This window comes from Nothoprocta perdicaria, unplaced genomic scaffold, assembly GCF_003342845.1.
Source record: "Nothoprocta perdicaria isolate Ctin4 unplaced genomic scaffold, notPer1 scaffold_88, whole genome shotgun sequence".
In the NCBI taxonomy this organism is placed as follows: Eukaryota; Metazoa; Chordata; class Aves; order Tinamiformes; family Tinamidae; genus Nothoprocta; species Nothoprocta perdicaria.
Genome location: NW_020456176.1, coordinates 2,728,998 through 2,743,723, shown reverse-complemented (window position 1 = coordinate 2,743,723; position 14,726 = coordinate 2,728,998).

Genomic DNA, 14,726 nt, shown 5'->3' with positions numbered 1-14,726 from the left:
ATTCTTTAGGCATATTAAACCCATTAAGAGTACACATTCTAAACAAAACATATCAAAAAGATCATAAAAAAGACAAGCCTCTAAAAGAATCTTCTAAAATACAGGAGACATTGTAAAAAGTGTGTAAGAAAATGATGCCAGGCCACGAAAAATATTTTATTTCCCTCAGAAAGCAAAATCTTGGATTACCTGTTGCTCATATTGCTAAAACACTGAGTACTAGCCTAAATGTTAATTATGATAATTGATATTATTATGCATTCATTATCCACTGATTTTGCCTTCTGTAGTGGGTGTCTAATGCTACTGATTGTACCTATGTCAAATTTTCAAAGAATCCTATTTTAGCTACGACCTTCTTGGTTTGTAAAAGAACATCTGGAAGATTCTGCTTTCCTAATGACAGTCCCAAATGAAAATGTACAACCCCACATCTAATAACCAGCTTCAGTTGTTTGGTATCAGAAACAAGAGTGTTTGTGTGTGTATACATTCAGAGAGTGGGGGAGCCCTTCACTATTACACTACTCAAAGCAATAAAAACAACTTTATTTAAATACAGAAATTTCAGCCAAGTCCCTCATGTCTAACAATACCTTTTTGACAGATTCCTATTAGTGGAAATTCAGGAAAGAATTAGTTCCAGCAATCTGGAGCAGAAACAGAGAATGAAACACACAAGAAGAGTATGTTAAGTAAGGCTCAAGTGGAAAATGAGTTTGGACTTTAGACCACAAATGTGAAGACATACCTAAGGTAATATGAAAGTCATATTTGAATATCACGTTTAAAAATCCCAGGCTGGACTGTCTTTCACTTAGCATTGGAAAATTTGATGTGGAAATAACATAATGAAGGAAGTAGAAAGCAGAGTGTCGCTTCACATTTTAAGTGAAGAATACAGTTATATGTATACTGATGTTTGTGCTTTGGAGAAATCCCAAGTAATGATGAAAAAAATTACTCAATATATTTGATTAAACATATCTGTATCACTATAATTTGAAGGACCTACAGTTCTTTGTGATTGAGATTCGGTTTTAAAGTACATAAGCCAGACTCTCCAGGCTATATTTTAAAAAATGTTCAAATTAAATTCCTTAGTGCAAGCCAGGATGAACTGCTTAAGTAGGAGTTTGACTTGATTTTGTTGAAATATAAGCCCCTTCTTTGTCTCCATTGTCCTTATCTGTTTTCCTTGTATATTATCCTCTCAAAAACCCTTAAGATTAAGAGAAAGCAAAATACTTTCAATAGATGCAGCAAATACACAGCTACTGTATAATTAAATCTTTCTCCTCCTCTCTTTGATGCTCTGATTTCCTTGTAAATGATAGTTTGCTTTTTTTACTTAAGCAAGAAAGGAATTCTGCACACTTAATGCAGTCTGTGAAACCTCCCATGTGGATCTGTGTTTTTCTGTACATCATGAAAAGGTAGCCCAGAACATACTATGAATTTATCAGAGGCTGAGAGGGGTAGTATGAAAACAAAAGGGTAGAATCCAAAGCAGGTGCAAGTGCAACACACACTGCTTTGATTTTAGGATCATTATTTGTTCTGTACTTAAAGCTATACAACTTGACAAGGAGACATACAAACCTTACCTAGGAAACTCTACCAAGGGAAGCTGAACTGAATCAGTCCTGTAGTTTGTGCTTTACTCACTATCATTCAGAGAGTGGAAGGCTGCTTTTCTAGCAGTGCTGGCTGATTTAGGAGAGACTGGTTAATGATAAAATCACCTCTGCTTCCAACCACGTTGTTGAGCCTAATAAAACCAACTCTTATATATAAACCTGCATTTATAAACCTGCTTATTCCCTGATCATCAAAAAATATTTCACTTACAGTTTGCTATCTTGTCTGCTTCCAGCCATTCCCACCCTTTCTGAGGTGAATCAGATAGGCGTTGGACCCCCTATTAGGAGGCATAGATGTTTAAGATTCCTATATTTGTCTGGAGCAGATCCATGTCAAAGAGCCTGAAAAACAACATAGAGACACAAAGCAAAAACATCAGCAGCACCATTGCTGTCAGTTTTAGAAATGTATGAACAAGCTGTGTAGGTAGGACCCAAATCCAGTTAGTAGCCCAGTCAGTAGTGCCTTCCAAAAGGAGTTCATACAGTGAGACTTCTCTAGTGTATACTTCTGGCATCCAGCAATCAGCAGGTCAGGAGTACGCCGAAACAAAGGTCACATCTTTCCACTTTTAAGTAAATCACAGCTCTTCTTATGCTACTTTGTTTACTTACTTTCCACTAGACTTATGAAGGAGTAATGAATTCTACAGTTAAATTATCCCTTAAAAAAATAATTTCGTTGTATTAAATATTTGGGAGTTTTTTGACCTGACACATGAGACTATTACAAGAAAATGCTCCCCTCTTCTATTTTGAGAGAGCTGTGGATCAACCTTCTCTTTGTCAGCAATCCCTGTATCATACCTCCTTCAGTGACTTCTTTGCTATGTTGAGGGGTCCACCTCTACTGAATAATTCTTAGTTGCACACAGATTTAAGGATTGTTTCTCTCTACCTTTTTCTTACTAACTCCAAATATTTGATTTACTTCTCTTACTACTTCTGAATGTGGATCTGACTTTATCATATTGTGTATAGCACCAAAATCTTTTATCTTCTTTATAACATTCAGTTCAGATTCCTGGACTGTGAATTGAGGCTGTTTCATTACACATAACTCTTCACACTTATCAGGATTAAATTTCCTTTCTGAGTTTATTGCCTTGGTCATCAGAATCAAGAGAGCTTCCCTCACCACAGGATCAACATTTGTTTTACTTCTTATTTTTAGTCTCCTCAGCAAATTCTGTCACATCCCTACTCACCCTCTGCTGACTATCTCTTTAACTCATCTGTACCTCTGAAGACTACAGTAGAGTCTCTTTGTTTCAGACATATGTCCTGAAAATATAACTATACCTTGAGAGGAAAAAAAAAATGAACCGGAGGACCATAAGGACTTGCATGAAAGAATATGTCAGGATTGAGAAAGGAAAGAGGAGTGGAGGTAGCCAAAGCATTTGGGAAAGAGTAACACCTGGTCACTGACAGTAACTAGGAACTAACAAACTAATAAATGCATCAAGATTTTAACTTCAGATTCATTATAATATATATATATATATATATATGTAAATGGAGCCAATGGATTCTCAGAGGAATTTTCCTTCCCACTATCAAATGTCAACAATTTATTTTAAGTTTAAAATTACCTTAAATTTTTTCTCTTACAACACTGATTTTGTCACTATTAAAAATGTAGCAATGAAGTTTAATTGCTTTTCTTATGCAAACAGCTTTTGAAATAGAGGCAGAGATGTAAAACTTAAACGCTTTCTTGTAAAAGTGTTGAAATGTATTTTAAATTTGCCTTCTGATACTAGATTAATGTAAGCACTATGAAAGAAAAAAAACAGACTGTTACTTTGGAAACCAACACAGACTTATCACTGGGTGTTCAAATTCAATACCTATTAATGCTTATACATATGGTATTAATTTTGCATTAATTCTGTCAAAAGTGATATCATGCTCTGAATGTCCAAATCATGACATCACTAAAACAACTTTGCTCTTCATGGGTTTGGAGCATGACTGTGCCAGAATTGACTAGAATTTATTCATGTAGCCTATTCTGACAAGTTAGGTTTAATTAGTTCATGCCCTCATAATGAACAAGAGGCTGTGTTTTTGAAGATTTGCCAGAATAGTTTCTATTCTCTTCAACTTAAGTGCCAAATGCGCGCACTTCTTTATACTATTTATACCTTTGCCTATAATTACTGTTCCCTAAGGTGTGATTGTCCTATTTCATAAGAGTTTGTGCAGCTGCCAACATGAAGATGTAAATAAATTGTAATACCGTTGCTATGAGGTGTAAAAATCCCACAGCTCATATCCAGACCCTTGTATAATAAACTCAAGTAAACATTCCATTTCCTGTAAGCGATTGTGGTTTGTGATGAGATTGAAAAAAAGCAGTGCAGTAAGTCATCACTTATTTAATGATTTGCTGAAAACAAAGCCATATAAGCATGAAACAAATAAAAAAAAAAAAAAAGTCCATGTACAAGCATTTATCTTCATGAAGAAATATCTGTATGCAAAGTTGGTTCATTATTATTTGACAATGTTTGGAAGGTGGTCAGATTTCCATTTACTGGGAAAATCTCAAGATGAAGCTGATATGCCAAAAGCAGAAGCCAAAGATTCTGCAAAAAGGTGGCTTAAAGGTCACCTCAGCACTATTTTGAACTTACTGCAACCTTTGCAAAGATGGTCTCAGCTCCCTATAACATGTTTTTAGAGGTTGCTGTAGCTTAGTGTATTGTGAGTTGAATATGACAGCCAGCAGCACGCTCAGTGAAAGCTCAGATCTGCTCTTTCAAAGCAGTAAAGTTGTAGGGAGCAGGAGACCATCCTTTCAGCACCCATCACACTTATCATAGGTCCCCTCATAAGCCTGGCAGACTGCCGTCTCCCTTGTTTTATAAAGAAAATAGGCATGCTTTGCTGAAGAATACTTTTTGCTCAGTTTTTACTCAACTGATTCAGATGAACATTTCACTGTCCTTTTCTGGTCATCGTATATGTCTGCTTCCTCACTTAGTTGTAACTATAAAGTAGTCATATAATTTAGTAGAAAGATTATTTAAAATCACAAGCAGGCTCGGTACAACTCGGTAGGAGGCACTAGTTCAAAATGAGGAACAAACTGTGAGGTTCAAGGGCAAAAAAAATTATCACATCTTTTCAATAGAGAGGTTTTGCAAATGTTAGGAGGGCAGATAAAAGAAGTATCGGATGCTGGGGGGAATAAGATGAACACATGAGTCAAGTATGTCTGTGATCTCCACCTTAAATTCGTGAGTCAAGTTGATCCAACCACGGAACTGCAATAAAATCTTCAGGCCACTTCACATCAGCAGGTGTTTTATATCATGACACAAGCTAGTTTACGCCTGTTGCAGGATTTTTAAGCAGAAGTCACTTTACTCAGTTCCTGTAAAGCCAATTTGCCTGAAGACCACAAATTCCCAAATTCATGTGGAAAATAAAAAGTTCTAACTAAGACTTTTAGCTGGGCATGTTGTGCTTTCGTGAGGCTGGGCCAGTAGATCTGGAGTCAAAGGACACTGCATTTAATCAGAGCTCTGCACCTAGCATTCCGCATGGCAACAGTGAATTCATTTCAACAGCCTGAGCTGTTGAGGAAATTTGTATTTCCTCTTGCTGCTGCTTCCCATTTTTGTCTCTGAGCTGCCTGCGTTGAGGGCTGTCTTTGACCACATGTTTCTGCAACACCTTTCCAGGGGGTCCCAGGCTGCAGTTGCAGCTGTAGGGAGCAGTGCAATAGAAAACATGTTAAAATATCATCAATCACCTACATATTGATTTATAAACTCTGATATTTTATATTCTACCAAACCTAGCAATAACTAAAACGCCATATCCTGCTGGAAAAGCGGGAATCCCATCTCTACAGTGGATAATCTATTTCTGGTCCTAACGAACTGTGGATTATTGAAACTTAAACCAGTCATTAGCCAAAGACTCAATATTACATGGCCTGGGAAGCAGTCCAATGTAATTTGGGGGTGGGAGGGTGGCTCGGAATTCCACATTCGTGAGGAAAGCAAGAAATATTTTCCTGGCAGGTTTGTTTAAAAAAATGGCAGCTGTTTTTAATTGCTGGGAGGGTCAGATTGTTAAAAACAGTCCCTATGGAAATGGATTAGTGCATGGGAGGATGTCAAGGTGCAAGATAAATGGAATTTAGTACTGTCTTACAGCTTATTATCTGGATAGGAACGGCACAGGCTGCACATTTGTACCTGCAAGGCACACAGTGCTACATGTTGGCAGTATCACTGCCATCGCTCTGGAATGACAGCATTATGTATGAAAAGCAAAGCTGTGAGTGAGTTATGCAAGTTACACAAACTTGGTACAACTAAACTCCTTCCATCAACAGCACAGATTGCATGTTTCCTTTAGGACATTACATTTTTTTTCAGGAAAATGATTCTAGAAACATGTGAGTCATTTAAATGGCTGTGTGGGTTCTCTGGTTTTTATTCCTCTTTCCATAAAGGAAGTTGTCTCTGAAAGTGTAGCATGAGTTTAAATCCTTCAGAAGGGGGACTGAATAACGATCATACTTGTAGAAGAGAGATCTCAAAAATCAGTTTATAAAACAAATGGATTGATTTTTTACTCACACAAGAACACCATTATGTGCTTCTAGAGCACACATTTACATTCCTTTCATCATCAGACTTGTTTAGTAAGGCCTTAGCATAAATTAGATCTGTCCTTTAAATGTGAATTTAGATCCTAATATCAATTCTGCTGAAACAGATCAGGCTATCCCTACGCCGAAGCCTGGTTGAAGGATAGTGCTTTATTTGTTTCAAAACAGAGACATTACTTAGGTAATGTAATCAAATCAGCATGAGAAAATATTACTATGTCACTTTTTTTCCTACCTGTGCTTAAGGAGCTTCTGATAGCATTAGACCTGCTACTTTCTTAAGGGAGATTAATAGTCCTACTTAAAAGGCGAGTGTTGGCAACAGCTGTGACAAGAGTAATATCACAGAATCACAATGTTTAAGGTTGGAAGGGACCTCTAGAGATCATCTAGTCCAACCTTCCTGCTCAAGCAGGGACACCCAGAGCACGCGGAACAGGGCAGCATTCAGGCGGGTTTTGAAGACCTCCAGAGAAGGAGACTCCACAGCCTCCCTGGGCAGCCTGTTCCACTGCTCTGTCACCCTCACAGGAAAGAAGTTCCTCCTCACCTGGAGATAGAACCTCCTGTGTTTCAACTTACCCCCTTGTCCTGTCACTGGCCACCACTGAGAAAAGCTTGGCCCCTTCCTCCCTACATTCTCCCTTATACATGTTAATCAGATCCCCTCTCAGCCTTCTCTTCTCCGAGATAAACAGGTCCAACTCAGTCTCTCCTCATACGAGAGATGTTCCATTCCCTTAATCATCTTTGTCACTCTCCACTGGACCCTCTCTAGAAGCTCCACATCCTTATACTGGGGAGCCCAGAATTGCACACAGCATTTCAGGTGCTAGTATCTGGGTTTGGAGCCAAAATTAGAGTCTGCAGGTAGGTAAGATCATGCTAAGTCAATGCCAAAAGCCTTGCATGCTCACCTGGTGTGAGAGGAAAGGGTAAGTCTTCAGTCTGATCCTGTAGGACCTGTAATTCATCCACCAGTCAACAGCTCTTACCTCTTAGCCCCTTTCTATTCCATGCCAATTCTTAGCCTTTCACCAAGACTTCATTTTCTCAACAGCCTCTTGTGAAGGGCTTTGTCTCATCTAGGGAAATAAAAATTAGTTACCTCAATCCACTTTCTATTACCAATTTTTTTATAATAATTACTCTAATCATTTTGCTTACAGTCACCTGTACTTTCCAGTGTGTGCTTTATAAGTATTTGCTACTGTTCTAAATTTCAGGTCAGAACCATTGACCAGAGTTAAATTGTACATTCTTTCTAGCAGTTCAGTCACCTCCTTTTTCTTTCCAAATTTTTGCAAAGCCTTGTGAACTGACATTTTCCTATTTATATGCTTTTCTACTGATAGTGAAGTCCACTTAAAAATATTCTTATAGATACCTCAGCTACCTCTGAGGACAGTCTTAATATAAACATTGGTTTCTTTTTTTTTTCTCTAATAACCATATTGCCCTTATTTTCTCAATGGTGAATAAATCAATTAGCCAATTTTCCCTCTTTGCTCCCACTTTGGACTAAGATAAAAAATTTGTTGGTGTTTCTATTCATTTTTATCTTATCTAAGTCACTTTTTCCTCCATCTTCTACCCTTTCCATTCCCAATTGATCTGCCCCTCCCCATTTCTTGGACTAGATTACTATTTTCTGAAGGTTACCATTTTGTCTCAAATAACATCTTGAACCTTGCAATCCAACTAAACTAGTTTTTAATTGGATTTTTATTTTCTTTTTCTTTTTTTTTTTTTTTTTTGTTAAGGTGCATTCATTCCTCTGTGACTCCTGGGATGCCTAAGAAGCCTCCATGCTGAGTGTAAGGATTTTAATTTCCTCACTTTTGACTTTAGGGTTTTCTAACTAACTTCCTCCCCGAAAACTTTCATTATCAAAAGTTTAGTGTCACAGTCCTGCATTTAGTTCAATCACTCCCTTGAGAAAGCTGAACTTAATTATGCTGTGGTCACCGTTAATTAGTGGCTCAGCAATAGCTACTTCTTGAACCAACACTTGTATATTACATAGGATAAGGCAACTTTCTCTCATGTGTGCTGTAGAACTGCTATAAAAAAAAGAGTAAGAGGTCAAGGATTTTTTTCTCTAAATCTCCAATTCCATAGGATGAATTTCTGTGCAGACAGTTGAAATATCCCATTTGGACTATTTAAGCCTGCTGGCACTTCACACTTTAATATTAATTTTTGCAAGATAAGAAATTTGGTCATAGGTTACTAATACCCATAGAGCAAGTGTATAATGAAAAGACTTGTAATATCAACACTTTCTGCAGAACAAAGTGTTTGAAAACACTGGGAAAAAAGGGTAATTATGTGAAGTCATACTCAATATTATTTCAATAATATGTTGGCCAATAACTTACAAGATATAGTAGCATTTTTATAAACAGGATACATTTTCTGTGTATATTATATTCAATCTCACTGTGCTGACTTCTGCATATACTGAATTCCTCTGAATAATTATGACATAGTGTTATTATCTCTCTATTACTTTCCCTAACTCCTATTTACCATTAATGTGTTGGCATGGAGAATAAGTTATTTATTCTACACTTGCAACACAATTGTAATTACATTTTAATTGTTTTCCTGGATTTCAAGAGTCTACATTATTTAGAATTCTTTCTTCATATCTGATTTCAGTGTGATTATAAGTAGACATGTCTCTCAAAATCTGGCCCACAACCCATATGAGAGCACCCAGATGTTCACAAACAACAGCAAATGAACCACTTTTAAAAGAGTTAATTGAAAGATCAAACACTTAAAGGAGCTGTACTTCAGCCAAATACATACAATATGCTGATACTCAGTTATTCATAACTTACAGAGTTCATATGATTCCAGCATATGATGACTTTCCTGTAGAATTCAGCTCTGTGACTTCACATGGCTCGGCAGATGTGCTAAAACTGGATCTTTCATCCCTCAAACATAATCAACATATTCTACACGCTGATGTAACCTATTTAAAATAGAATAAATTTATGTAACTTGGAGGCAATGTCTCAATGATATCAAGAAAACTAGTCCAATTTGTACAGGTTTGGTCTATAATACTTTGTGTAGTCTTGGCTTCAAAACTTCTCTAAAATTCTCCACATTTGAAAATTCATATATATTAAATAATTAGCTTAAAATAGCTTATAGTAGGATTAAACTACAAGAGTTTGATTCTCTTTTCTGCTACTGCTAGAGCCTTAGTCAGTGAGAAAATCCAGTGCTGCACTCTACATTCTGATAACAAATGCCCTGTTTTGGGAATGTTTATATCCTAAAGACTCATTCACCCAGAATATAGATAGCTGTGAAACTTCAGACTATGAAATTCCTCCCCAGACACACACATACACAAAAAAAAAAAAAAAAAAGGAGAGAGAGAGAGAGAGAGAGAGAGAGAGGAAGAATGGGGGCTGAATAACTTTTTAACTTTTGATTTTTACAAGATAACTTCCCAAGACAGAAAAAAGACAGAAAAGGGAAGTGAGGCCAATGGTGGTGGAAATTTCAATGTCTCAGGTGAAAAAATACTAATACAGCTTTTAGATATGGTTTTAAGCTTTGCCAAAGAGGAAATGGAAAATTAAGAGGTTCTTGGAAAATGAAGAGGTTTTGACTGAAGACCAAGACACTGACTCAAGAGGGCCTGAAATTCTACAAAAGCAATTGCCAACTTGCATCAGTGAGAAGAAGTGGAAACAAACCAAAGAAATTTATCAAGTTACATTGGCAACTGAACCTAAAAATGAAAGAAAAAAGTTTTTTTTTTCTTAAATTTTGTAATTACAAAGCCTAAGCAGCTTTTCTCCCTCCCTATTATTGTGACCCTCATTCTCAGCTCCCTAAGGCATTTTTATTCTCTTATTTTCTTCCTCATAGCTTTTTGCATTATCCAGAAGGTCCAAAAATTTCTTTGTTTTACTTTATGCAACAAAGGGGTTAATATTTCTGATGTTTTCTCTGCTGAGATGCCAAACAGGGTCACCAGATGTGATTCATAAGTTGTTCTTGCATGCTGCTTAGCAAAAGCACAGCTGTGGTTACACACTGGGGGTGGAGGGAAAGGGGAAGAGATCCTGACCCCATTGGAGTCAAATGGAGTTTTACTATTTGCTTCTATGAGGCCAGAATTTCAACTTAAGTATCTACGTGGGTCCTGTTGTTTGTTTTCCTTTGTTCAAAAGGATCCTTACTGTCACCATTGCAAGATTTCATAGAGATTAGATGTGAATCAATAATGTATTATTATTATAAACACCAATCTACAATATTGGATGACAAGCAAAATATGACTCAAAACTTCAGCTCATGACGAGACATGATGACTTGTGACGTTTTGATAAAAAAAAAATTGAGCGTTCATCTTTTTTCTTTCTCCTCAAAATTATTTACTTACCTGAAAAAGATACCAACAACTCAATGTTAGTATTTTGGAATAACTATTTTTTTTCTGGCCTAAGTCTATTCCTTCTCTCAACTCCTCTGTTTTCCGCTTCCAGATTTTACAATATTTTGAAGCAAAAACAACTACTTTTTTGACAGTGAAGTAAAAGAGCTAGTTGACTCAATCACCACCTACAGAATTTCACTGAACCTCAGTGATATTATCATTCGTAAATGATAATAGAGTAGCCTCTGCAGCTCTTCATCTTTCATCTGCAAACTGTAAACCTTTGTTATTAGATCATCTGTTTTCTCCATGGTAATAAGCGCTCCATGATGTCTGCAAATACTGCACATGCACATATGTGAGACTGGATATGTGGATGCATAAGGACACACTCAGTTTAGCTTACTAATGTTGTCCTTGAATTCAGCTATTCAATGGTGGACCATACTCTAGCTTTTCTTTGCGAAAAAGAAAAATAAAAATCTTACTGAAAGTTTTCCTTTGTCCCTAGCAGATTTTCTAACATAGCATGCAACCAACTATACAATATACAATATAATTCGGTATGAGATTTTCACTTCAGAACTTTGCATAGAGTTTCTTTCAAGCATTTGCTCAAATTCCATTAGAGAAATACTGCAGTAAGTATTTCTGTTCCTCAACTATAACCCAATTGCAATGAGTTGAATGCAGCACATGGGTTTTCTCATTGAAGTGTACAAAGAATGTAATACTGGCTTCCACAGTTCAGTTTCTAAATGACAATGAAGAAAATATGCAAGTATATGTTAAGATTAAATAGGGATTATTTCTATACTTGTATATTAAACAAACATGTGGCTGTTATGATGTCCATACTATTAAACTCTTTAGCTTTGGAAAAAAAAAGGTCACCAAAGGCAAACTCTCTGCTGGCCATGGACCTTTGCTAAATGCCAGACTGAGCCCAGGAATTGTATGTGAAATTGCTTGTTGGCCAGAGCCAAAACTATGCAGGCACTCTTCTAGCAATTTCATAGTATATATGTCTGAGTTCCAGTATCCATGTTTAATTTAACTTAATATTATAGGTGTAGCCTACATTTTCTTATGTACACACACCTTTTATATGACATAATAGTGTATCAGTTTCAACATTTCAGCAATATTGGGCTGTGTATTGAGCACCAAACCCAATTCAAACAGTCCTTCTCCCTAACCTACATAAAAATTAGTTAGCAATGACACCAAATAAAGCCAATACTTAACCAGACAGGACATTTTCAATGGTCTGAAGTTCAGAGAATAAAATAATTGTTGGCACTTACATAGGACCATTCATCCAAGTATCTCAAAGAATTCTAAAAATACTAAATAAGGAAAAGGTTGACTGTGGGACCATCTAGAGGACTGTAAAAAAAAAAAAAAAAAAAGGTGGTTTAAATCATTATACAAATTATTAAAAACATGAAGAAAACATGAGAAGAGAACTGTTAACTTCTGACATGCTGTATTTTTGTTACTTCACTACTTTTGTTTGGAAGTAGCACAACTTGAATTTCCTTCCTTATAAAATATACTTTATTAAAATGTGCTGTCACCGTACAGGCAAATGCAATGTCTTAGCAGTTACTTTGCACTTTGAAAGCTTATTGTACAATTATGGAGCTCAAAATCATTTTGCTGAAATACTTATAGAAGGGCAATATGTGAAAGGTTTTAAGACATTGTCCATCAGGCTAGTATCTGAGTTCACTGTGGAGACTTAGGGTGTAGAATGAGGAAATACTTCACGGTCCATTCATTTAAGGTAGATGAATCTGTTACAGTGCCCAGAGGAGTAATTCTGAATAATATTTATAGATGTTATGAAGAAAGATTTTATTGCTGAAGTGTTTTATACCAGCTGTGGTAATTATCAGCCTTCACTTCAGCCTAATCTTTTGTGGAAGGAAGGACCACACTAAGATGCTGTCCAGGAAGGCTCAGTTTCCAATGTCTAGTCATTGGCATTGGAAACTGTCTACATGCATCATCCCCACTGTGTGTTATTATCCTGGTTTGGGTGGAGGGTCAGGAAATGTCTGAGGAAGGGAAGAAAGGCAGTCAAGTAAGTAACAGCCGCACAGTGCACTGACCAGTCTCTGTGTCTGCTCCCAGTGAGGTCAAACCAGTGAGGGTAAGTATGAGACCCACAGCAGAAGCCAGGTTTTATATTCCCTTAAAACTCTATCCTCTTAAGTTTGCTGAAAGCCATCTCTTCGTTGAGACTTTTGCACAAGGGAAGACTAGAGGACTGGTTTCAGTTTACAAATAGATGTGTGGACAATTCCAGGCACATTTACTCCTGTCTGGTTAGTTTATTTTTCATTTCTATCTCTCCTACTGTTCTGTAGCAATGTCACCGTTATTATCTCAACAAGTGTGTGTGAAAAATCCTCTGTTATATATAAAACCACTACTTTGGAGGTAGCGCCTGGCCCTTATGCAGAGGCCAAATGATGAAGCACATGGGCACTCGATATTAATGCAGGGAATATCTGCATGGCACAATGAGATACTCGCATTCAGTTTTGGACAAGGCAGCTCACACTCTGGATGCAGCATACACACCCTGGTCTGATGATCAGACACAAAGATTAAATAGATTCCAAATGGGTAATTACACACCACCTCCCTAAATTCTTCCAATTATTTCATTTTGAGGAATTATGTTGTTGTTGTACTGGCTTCCTATATAGTATTTTCTCTTCCCATCCTAAAAAGCTGCATAGTGCTCATAAAGCAGCTGGTTTCTACCGTTCAGATTTCAGTAAGATGAAGCAAGTTCTATCTGTGTAGCTCATAATCAACACTTAAGAATTTTGCTGTTTTGGATATTTTCTTTGAAAAAATAGTTCTATAAAAAGTTCTTCATGACTAACACTATAATATTAATGATAAACTCAAAAGGAAAAGACATAATTAAAATACGGTGTATAATTTCAAGCTGCATTCAACTTTTACTAGAAAGAGTATTTCCATGTTCTAATTCTCCTTTTGTCTTATTTTTGTCACCCTTCCTTCAAAAACCATATTTTGTCACCATTCCCTCAAACACATGACATTCTTAATAACTGTTGAGGAAAGATTGTATATCAGTCTCCATTTTGATCTCAGGCTTTTGTTTGTTCAGAAACTACCTATTATAGAATGAGTTTCCCAGGCTTTCTGCCTTCTGCCTGACTTTCCAAGGTTTTCTGCCTGACTTTTACAATAAATGTAAGCTAACCCAGCCATTTTCAGTAAGATAAGAATAAAATAAATGGGCATTATAATAAATATTGCAATATATACAGTAGAGCTCCACTGGAAATTCATGTGCTAAGTTTCACCTAGTAAATAACTAAACTGTGGAAGTCATGGTTACAGGGCACTGTGAGGACTAAAGATTAGAAAGGAGATAAAGGAATAAACTAATTCCCAAAGGATCAGTAACTCAAGTAATCACCAGTAACTTGGAATGTATCAATTCAGAGTCACTTTCCATCCCTAAGAATTTGCTAGAGGGAACACTCAGGGACCATGTACTTTTGGTTTAAAGATTCTTCATGGACTGAAGTGTTAAATTTGGCAAGAAAATAGTTATCACTTGGTAACAGGTCTCTGTAAGATAATTACTATCACTAAATGTAGATGCTCCTGTGAGAGAAATGATGAAATATGATGAATAAAAACAGTAATGGAAGACATAAATTTTAGAACTAGACTTTATAAATGAAGGATAAAGCTTCAAAATATAAAATTGTATAGCAACCAACAAGCCTTAAAAAGCTGTGGCCAAGCATGAGAGTTCATTTTTAGGCTGTGCCAGTAACTTTATAAGAAATTTCCTATTCTATAATCATAGTAAATCGATGCCAGCAGGTATGGTGTCAGCACTCATTTTTTCCAGCATACACAACAGAAGCCCTGCCTATATTGATCTATATGGCTTGCAAACTAAACTGAACCCACCAAAATTAAAGAATACTTAGTGAGCCTATTAAACTGTTTAGTTTTTTTAAGGTGGTGTGAC